The following is a 10,289-nucleotide window of genomic DNA, read 5'->3' as shown; positions in this document are numbered from 1 at the left end:
TCTATGTTATTGCAGCAGGTCCTTGTAGCATTATTATGCTGCATAATGCATAATCAACTTTGTTGGGCCGACGTTTTCACAGAATAGCTAAATGAGACGAGGTTTATATTCGAGCTGACTCGCTAGAGAAATTATTTCGAAACCTTCTATGTTAATAACTACATACGGCTAAATGTGCGATCAGGTACGTGGCAAATATAATTATAAGAGCAATGCAAGCTCTGTTAATTTCGTTATTATGTCAGCAAAATTATCATTTCTGATACGAACACTCAGTAAAAAAAAAAAACAACAGAACAATCTAATATCAGACAGCGTGGAATAGTAATCAAACAAACGACTAGCTAGCAGTGCACTTCATAGTAATTGTACAATTTATGCGGAGTGTAATTGCTATCCGATATTACGTACTGAATATAATTAAATTCGCAGATCACATCACGCCTATTTACTGAAGTTCTAAAACAGAAGAGGTTTCGTGTTTCTTTAATTTACTGTCCATATTTGCATGTGAAGCATATTAAACATTGTAGATATTAATATCGAGCGAAATTATCTATGACGCTGTATCACCATTCAGAACTGCATATTTGAAACTTATCAGAAGGACGCTCTTCCACATTCAGATATTCATTTTTTAGGTAGCAGTACAAAAAATGCAGAAGATAATGTTTCGAAACTATCTCACAGAAGTAAAGTTGACAAACTACCGTAGGCTACTGTAGACTACCGTAAGTAAGCGAAAACTACGCTAGCGCTTCCTAATAGCTTTGCTCTGTTAAAATCTTTACTGCGTCACCCGTACGCTAGGTGTGTTGAGCACCTATAGCGCATCACCTCATTATCATCGCTTTGTTTGCGAATGTAGCCAGTGTCTAACCAGATTCCCCTAGAAATCGGAAGCGATAAATAATCTGGAAAAAGTGAACATACACTATATGATCAAAAGTATCCAGAAAGTCCCAAAAATATACGTTTTTCGTATTAGGTGCATTGTCCTGCCACCTACTGCTTATCAGCGACCTCATTAGTCACTATACATCGTGAGAGGGTAGAATGGGGTGCTCAGCGGAATTCACGGACTTCGAATGTGGACAGGTGATTGGGTGTCACTTGTGTCATACGTCTGTACTCGAGATTTCCACACTGTTTACGATGCGTTCAGGCCGACCTCGTCTGTTGACTGACAGAGACCGCCGACAGTTAAAAAGGGTCGTAATGTGTAATAGGCAGACATCTATCCAGACAATCACACAGGAATTCCAGTGTGCATCAGGATCCACTGCAAGTACTATGATTGTTAGGCGGGAGGTGAGAAAACAACGATTTCATGGTCGAGAGGCTGCTCAAAAGCCACGCATCACATCGGTATATGCCAGATGACGTCTCGCTTGGTGCAAGGAGCGTAAATATTGGACGATTGAACTGTGGGCAACGTTGTGTGGAGTGACGAATCACGGTACACAATGTGGCGATCTGACGGCAGGGTGTGGGTATGGTGGATGCTCGGTGAACATCATCTGCCAGCGTGTTTAGTGTGGTGGTGTTATAGTGTGGTCATGTTTTTCAGAGAGGGGGCTTACACTCCTTGTTGTTTTGCGTGGCACTATCACAGCACAGGCCTACATTGATGTTTTAAGCATCTTCTTGCTTCCCACTGTTGAAGAACAATTCGGGGATGGCAACTGCATCTTTCTACACAATCGAGCACCTGTTCGTAATGCACGGTCTGTGACGGAGTGGTTACGCGACAATAACATCCCTGTAATGGACTGGCCTGCACAGAGTCCTGACCTTAATCCTATAGAACACCTTTGGGATGTCTAGGAACGCCAACTTCGTGCCAAGTCTCACCGAGAGACATCGATACCGCTACTCAGTGCAGGACTCTGTCAAGAATGGGCTGCCATTTCCCATGAAACCTTCCAGCACCTAACGTTATACTACGCCTTCCACGTCGCTGGCAACGGGTTCTACATAACGCTGCTGACTACTTTGAAAAACAGTAACATGTGCAAATAAGTAACTCTTTTGTATTGATTGTGAATAAATAGTTGCCACTATTTAAGTTCCAACCTTCGTATGATATGGCTGCCACTTGGAGGCGGGTGGATCGTGCCGAGGATAGTAAAAGTTAGTACGCATGCCAGCTCGGAGAGAGTCTGTCGGCGCGCTGTGCCTTGTGGTTTGGATGAAGTGTTGGCCGGACAGCGATGCTTTCGTTTTGATTTGATGAAGTCGTACTAGGCCCGTTGGGAACCGAGGCCTATACTTGTCGCTCAGTGTGCTGTTTATCCATTGGCAGACTGAACATTAGGCGCGCCTGTCCTGAGCAGTCGCGGCGTGCGGTGGCATTCACGGACCAAAGTAAAGGGAAATTGGTGGATTCAATTTGGATAATTGGAGACGTGTGCTAAATCTTGTCCTGTGCTGAGGGCTCACGGTGGATGTATAACTGGCTCACGGAACCTGTGCAAGCAGTTCCTCGGCTTGGAATTGATCAAGTTGTCGGACGTCCTCCTGAGGAAGCTCGTGCCAAACACAAATGACGCGTTCGATCCTCATAATCGCGACCTGGTTGGAGGGCCGTGCCCGTAATACTCTAAACGATCTCAACTGGGAGAGACGCCGCGGCCTTGCTGGGCCAAATAGGGTTTCTTGGATGGCAGCAAATAACAAATACTTGCAGGTTCCCATCGTTCACTTATATCTTCTGTACAAATCCATGCTCCACACGTATACTTCAGTATCTGAGACTAATATTTAATTTTTCTTCCTGGAAAACAAGATACTCGCCAAACTGCTGCATCACCATCAGCCATTTGACATCTTCTAGTAGACAAAGCCTCCTCAAGACTTTCAGAAGTATTGCACCTATGTGTGTGCAAAGCTTCTGGCAGATCAAAACTGTGCGCTAACCGGGACTCGTACTCATAATCTTGCCTGACGTGGGCGGTACTGTTTCCTGCCAGATATATATATATATATATATATATATATATATATATATATATATATATATATATATATATTTCGTATGGCTAATAGAATACAGTAGTAAGTAAGTAGTAACACAAACAACGTATAAAAACAATGAATGGTCAATGTTACAGGCAACAACAATTATTAGATCTAAAAAAGGAAGTAAAACACAAAATACACAAAATTACATAGAAATTATAGTAATAGTATCTAGTAATAGGTTTTTCAGAAGGAGAAGAGTAGACCAGACTCATGGTTGTATGTCCAAGTCCCTCAGCCAGCCAGAAGCATCTCCCTCCAGGAGGTGCAGCTCCTGCATTGTGCCAGGGACTCTCCTTGTAGGGCCGTCCGTTGCGATATGATGTAGAGTTTGTGGATTCCCACAGTCGCAGTTGGGTGAGTCAGTCTGTCCCCATTTGTGCTTCCAGTAATTACATCTACCGTAGCCTGTTCGGATACGATTTAAAGTTATCCAAGATTTTCTGGGAAGACCGAAGCCCTCGGGCCGTACGGTTGGGTCCGAGACTAAGTTAAGGTGATCAGGGTTAGACATATCCCATTCCCGACGCCAGGCTTCGTCGATATCATAATTGTCCTCGATCAGCTGTTGCCCTAATCTCCATGATGGCTTACGGGACTTGAGCCTGTGGCTGGGATTCTTGCAGTCTTCGTGTAAGGGTAGGACACGGTTGTTAGCGCACTTTTGCCATTCCCTTTTCAGTGCAGATCTTCACCTTAGATGAGGTGGGGCTATGTTAGCCAGATATCCAGCCACGACTCAAGAGCTGCCCTCACAACTTTTCTTCGCGCATGTACTCTTTCATACCTTCCTCCGCTACCATCCACCTGTTATGCAAGATGAGACAGGTGGATTATCATCACACTTCAAGAAGAATGTAATAATCACAATTCCCAAGAAGGCAGGTGCTGACAGGTGAGAATGCATCCGAACCATCAACTAACAAGTCATGGTTGCAAAGTGTCGACATGAATTATATTCAAAAAAATCGAAAGTTTTAGAAGCCTATGTCAACGAAGAGCGGTTTATGTTCTGGAGAAATGTAAGGACATGCGAGGAATTACTGACAGACCTGTATACAGACTGAAGAATGATAGACCTACATCTGTACCGTTTGTAGGTTTTGAGACAGTTTTTGACAATGTTCACTCAAACAGAAATACACTCGTTGAAATTATGAAGGTAGCATGCATAAAATACAGTAAGTGAAAGGGTCTCTGCATCCAATACCGAAACCAGAAGGCATTTGTAAGTTTCTCGAAGTACATGAAATGGAAGCAGGACTGTGCTCTATTTACGATGTTATTCGAGTTTAAGTGCGAAGCTCTCCTAATCTACAACTACATCAGTAGTCAGCAAACCACAGTGAAGTGCATGGCAGAGGGTACGTACCATTGATCCATTTATTAGGGTTTCTTCCCGTTCCATTCATGTACGTAGCACGGGAAGAATGACTGTTTTAATGCCCATGTGCGTGCTTTAATCTTATCCTCGCCATCTCTATGCAAACAATAAGTAGGGGGCTGTAATATATTTCTAGATTCACCATTTAAAGCTGTTTCTTGAAACTGTGTTAGTAGACTTTCTAGGGATATTTTACGTCTAACTTCAAGACTCTGCCAGTTCAATGTCTTCATCACCTCTGTGACACTCTCCCATGGATCAAACAAACCCATGACCATTCGTGCGGCCCTTTCCTGTATACGTTCAGTATCCCTTGTTAATGCTATCTAGTACGGGTCCCACACACTTGAGCAATATTGTAGAATGGGTCACAAGAGTGGCTTGTAAGCAATCTCCTCTGCAGAGTGATTGTACTTCCCCAGTGTTCAATCAACAAATCTAAGTCTACCCAACTGCTTTATCCACGACTGAGTCTATGTGATCAATTCATTTCATTCCAACTTTGGCTCATTGATATAATGGAATACTACCTTCTTTTCGTTCTGTGTAGTGTACACTTTTGCAGTTCTAAACATTTAAACTAAATTGTCAATCTTTGCACGCCTTTGAAATCTTGTCAAACTCTTATTGACTATTTGTGCAACTTCTTTCAGACAGTACTTCAGTATAGATAACTGCATCAGCTGTAAAAAGTCTGAGGTTACTTTAATGTTGTCTGCAAGGTCATTAAATACAACATGACCAGCAAGGTTTCAAAATGCTTCCCTGTGGCACACCAGAAGTTACTTCTACATCTGACGATAGCTCTCCATCCAAGATAACATGCTACATTCTGTCTACCAAAAAATCGTCAAGCCAGTCACAAATTTTAATTGATACCCCAAGTGATCGTAATTTTAACAATAAGCGCAGATGTGATACTGAGTCAAATGCTTTTCGGAAACCAAGTAATACTGCATCTTCCTGACAAACTTCATCCAAAGCCTTCAGTACGTCATGTGAGAAAAGTGTGAGTTGGGTTTCACATGATCGGTGTTTTCGGAATCCATGCTTGTTGGCATGGAGGCGATTACTCTGTTCGACATACCTTATTATGTCTGAGCTCAGAATATGTTCTATCGATATCAAGTATGTTGGACGACAGTTTTGTGGATCACATCTCCTACCCTTTTCGTACACGGGTGTGAACTGTGCTTTCTTCCAACTACTGAACGCAGCTTTTTGTTCGAGGTATCTGCGGTAGATTATAGCTAGAGGAGTGACTGACTTACCTGAAAATTTAGTATAAAATTCGATACGCATTGAATCGGGCCTTCTAGCTTCGTTCGAGTTTAACGATTTCAGTTGTATTTCAAAACCACTGACACTAATGCTCATTCCACTCATCTTTTCAGTGGTACAAGGATTTAAATTGGGAAAATTTTCCTGGCTTTTCCTTTATAAAGGAACATTTGAAAACAGAGTTATGCATTTCAGTTTTTGCTTTGCCACCCTCAATTTCAGTTCCTGTCTCATTCGCTAGATACTATACACTAACGTTGGTCCCAGTAGCTGCCTTTACATATGACTAGAATTTCTTCGGGTTTTGCGAAAAATCGTTTCACAGTATTCTGTTACGGTAGTCATTGAAGGCCTCTCACGTTGCTCTTTTGACTGCCAAACACATTTCATTCAGCATCTCTATGTGTATACTCCTATGCTTTGCTTTGTACTTATTAAGAAATAGTCTTCATATCTTAAGAAGTTTCTTTGCATTGACTGTATATCGGAGAGTCTCTTTCATTATGAACTGTTCTACTGGTACATACCTCTGCAGTTTACGGTCAGCTATTCTGTCCTGTACTGAAAGTTTCAAGTTCTTATTGGCGTACGACACTACCGAATTTCTAAATGGTTTACTGACCATATACATCTTTCGTCTTGTTTTATCTGACCTCTGTAGTTTGGTAATCATTGCTGCCACAACCGCTTCGTCGTCACTGATACCAGTTTAGGTGTTGACATCCTCAAAGAGGTCACGTCTATCTGTTGAAATTAGATGCAGTATATTTCCACCATGAATGGAGTTTTGTACTAGCTTCCCTAAGTAGCTTTCAGAGAAGGCATTTAGTAATGTCTCACAGGATGTCTTATCACACCCACAAAACCGTAATTTTCCCAATTGATTGTAGGATGATTAAAGTCTCCACCAATGATCAGTATGTTTTGGGAACTGATGTACAAGCAAACTGGGTGTTTTTCTAAAGTTTTCGTTTACATTAGTAGAAGAGGCTGGTGAGCGCTAGAAGGATCCAGTAACCATTTATGCCCATCCCTGATACCGGATCTTGCCCATGCAGACTCACATGCAGCTTCAATTTCTGTCTCGGTGGATTTGAGTTTCTTGTCTACTGCGACAAATATACCACATGCGTTTCCCATTAGCTTGTCTTTCGATGTAGACTTAAAGTGTCCTCAAAAATCTCACAGCTTTCAATTTCAGGTTTCAACCAGCTTTCTGCAGGCAGTATGATGTGAGCTTCATTGCTTTTCAGGAGCACTTCGAACAGTTTTCACTTTGTTGCGAATGCTTTGCCAGTTAAGCACTAGGATTCTAATACTCTCACCTGTGGGAGGTATTTCTTTCGACCTCACACTGACAGTTCTACTCGACTCAGAACCAAGGAACTACTATCAGTTCTGAATACAATACTGCATGTTATGAGCTTCGCCAGAGTCCGTGTGCAAGGCTAGTCTTCTCAAAATTCTCCGCCAGTCACTGGAATGATCCAAGTATTACCTCGGAGACCAGACGACAGGCATCATGTGTTCTTTTCAACAGAAAAAAATGATACTGAGCTTAAAAAAATAAATATACGTGTCTACGATGATCATAACAAATGCAAGTGGACAAGGAGGGCTTTGCGTCCCAGTTTCACCGAGGAACAAAGTCAGCGAGTATCTGGCTCTCTGCGTCAATATCGATGCTTTGGATTCCATCAGACAGCGCTCATGCATGGTGTCTCCAGCTGAAGGACCAATGACTCAAAAGGAATATGGTGCGACAATGCGTCATTCAGCTGCCAGATAGTCGTTAACTCTCTTTTATGGGCCTCGAAGGGAAGAAATGTGGCATGTAACGTTCCTGCGTCGATTATTGACGGGCGGACAGAAATCTCTGTAAACGATACATATCGTTTGCCATTAAATGATTACACATTGGAGAGCCTGGAGGAGGCGAGCTATACTAGTGTGCAAAACATAACGATGGAAGTAAATTTCACGTGATGTGTCACTGCCAAATAACATAGCTCGATAAAACTTGGGCCATACATAGAAAGAACAAGCTACACTATCGCTCAAAAGTTTTCGGACATTAGTGATTTAGAGGAAAAAAAGCAAATTGGAACCAGAAATGTTAGAAGTGCTCGTAAGTCATATTTGGGATGATTTTTATTGAAACTAAATTGATGCAGTCAAATTTTACTCTACTTACCAAGTAGCCTCCTTTGGCTTTAATCATTGCTCTTCATACGTGAAGCATTCTTGCTGTCAGCTTCATCATCAGGGTTTCCTCGGTAATATGCCGCCATTCCTCTTGTAGTCTGGTCCAGAGGTGATGAATGTTGGTAATCAGCCTTGATTTAACTGGTCTCTCCAAGCGATCCTAAATCAGTTCAGTAGGATTCCAGTCGGGGGATTGGGGCGGCCAGAACATATTTTCCAGTTCCTTCTTTTTTTCTAAATATGCCAATTACGCTTTATACGATTTTGTTGTAAGGGTCGTTATCTTGCTGTAGGACGAACCCCTTGCCAATCAAACACCTTCCACATGGCTTTGCATGAGACTGCAGAATGCTACGGCAAACCTCTTTCCTCATTGTTCCGTTCATTTGTACAATATCACCAGTCTTATCACCTCCAAAACATACCCAGACCATGAGGGAACCCCTTCCATACTTTGTTTTAGATACACAATGGTGTTGCATTCGTTTACCAGGCAACCGGCGGACAAACTTGGGTCTCTCTGTGCCAAAGACTTCAGATTTGGATTCGTCAGTGAAAAGTATGTTTTTTCACTGATTTATTGTCCAACTTTCATGTTGTCTTGCCCAGTGTACCCTCAAAAAATGGTTCAAATGGCTCTGAGCACTATGGGACTCAACTGCTGTGGTCATAAGTCCCCTAGAACTTAGAACTACTTAAACCTAACTAACCTAAGGACATCACACACATCCATGCCCGAGGCAGGATTCGAACCTGCGACCGTAGCGGTCGTGCGGTTCCAGACTGTAGCGCCTTTAACCGCTCGGCCACTCAGGCCGGCCAGTGTACCCTCTTCTGCTTATTAATAGCCGTCAGTAAGGTTTCTTAGCCGCCACACTCCCGTTAAGGATCACTGACTGAAGACGTCTTTTCACAGTACTTACACTCCCCGGCATTTCCGCTAAAACTGACGCTCTTTTGAAGCGACCCCGTTTAATTGTGACTGCTATATATTTTCATGACTTTTTGATGTGACTTTTGGCCTACCCTTTCGAGGTCGGCCCATATTCTGGCCAGTATCCGCCTGCCTCTGCAAGATATACTACACATATCCAAAGTAAAATTGTTCTTGACCTGTCGCATAGTAAGACCGGCTGCAAGTAAAGACACAATTGCAGAACGTTTTCTGTTGAAAGCTCCTTTCTTCGTCCCACGATCGATGTTTGCACTGAGCACTCGCTTAAGTCTACTCTTTGATATCTCGTGCATAACTACATGCTCCTTACATACCTGTAACCGTGTTTACATATTTGTTGACGTCCTATGAACGCCATCTAGTGAGGAAAGATTATATTGTACCACAACAATGCAAAATCAACGCCACGCAATGCTTGGAACCTGAACAACGGAAAGCTACGTTTTGAACGATTGGTTTTTAAAAAACATGGAACACTACTCGCAGACGTTATATTGAGCATCACACAGGGAAAACAATATAGCTAATTCGAATTTGAATCTGATAAATAGCTTTGTTTATCTTACTTTCAGGGCGGTCTAAAACTTTTGAGCGATAGTGTACGTTATGGTCCAGAAGGTAGGTAACTGAAAGAAATACGCATTGAGATGAACAGAAATGACACTTACCCAAAGACAATAATTGCAAATTGAAGTCACCGTGATTATGAGAATCCGAAGGACACCGCAAAAGACGGGCCGTGGTTATAAATATGGTGTGCGATCACCACGGACGACAATTTTTTTTATTATTTTATAAATTTAAAAATGTGGAACGCTTCACGATTTTGCGTGTCATCCTTGTGCAAGGGCCATGCTAACCTTCTCTGTATCGTTCCAATTTTAGTATATGTAGAGCCGAAGCGAGTACAATTCATGCTCTGGAAGGGCCTCCACCGTTACGACAAGGTTAGTTTGCAGTTCTTGTGGTAAGGCGTTCCTTTTCTCCACCAGCGCAGTTGACATCTGCTGTATCATCAAAACTGGTTCAAATGGCTCTGAGCACTATGGGACTTAACATCTGAGGTCATCAGTCCCCTAGAACTCAGAACTACTTAAACCTATCTAACCTAAGGACATCACACACATCCAATGCCCGAGGCAGGATTCGAACCTGGGACCGTAGCAGTCGCGCGGTTCCGGACCGAAGCGTCTAGAACCGCTCGGCCACCGTCGCCGGCTGCTGTATCATCGCTGATGCTTATGGACGTAGTGCAATACGACCCCACCATATTCCACACACCCTGGAAGGAATTTAAGTGTGGGGAACGGCCGACCCAGTCCATTCGCCGAATATCCTTTGGTTTCCAGAGCTCCTCTACCAGCGCAGTATGATGTGGTCGCGCATCATCACCCATAAAAAGTTGAGCAGGTGCAAAATGGACTCTCACACTGAGGGTTCTGT

The 10,289-nt window shown here is 42.8% G+C and overlaps 2 non-coding genes across 2 annotated transcripts; both read right to left on the bottom strand.

The window, feature by feature from the left end:
- Positions 1 to 8,623: 8,623 nt before the first annotated feature.
- Trnas-gga (transfer RNA serine (anticodon GGA)) lies at positions 8,624 to 8,707 on the bottom strand. Its single transcript is given in 2 exon segments — positions 8,624 to 8,658; positions 8,668 to 8,707. It is a non-coding gene; the product is annotated as a tRNA-Ser (tRNA).
- A 941-nt stretch (positions 8,708 to 9,648) lies between these two features.
- Positions 9,649 to 9,755, bottom strand: LOC126196818 (U6 spliceosomal RNA). The gene has a single exon (XR_007539257.1). It is a non-coding gene; the product is annotated as a U6 spliceosomal RNA (small nuclear RNA).
- Between the last annotated feature and the right edge of the window lie 534 nt (positions 9,756 to 10,289).

The sequence above is a fragment of the Schistocerca nitens genome, chromosome 7 (assembly GCF_023898315.1).
Source record: "Schistocerca nitens isolate TAMUIC-IGC-003100 chromosome 7, iqSchNite1.1, whole genome shotgun sequence".
Lineage (NCBI taxonomy): Eukaryota > Metazoa > Arthropoda > Insecta > Orthoptera > Acrididae > Schistocerca > Schistocerca nitens.
Note: the sequence above shows the minus strand (reverse complement) of the source record. Positions and strands in the feature narration are given on the sequence as shown.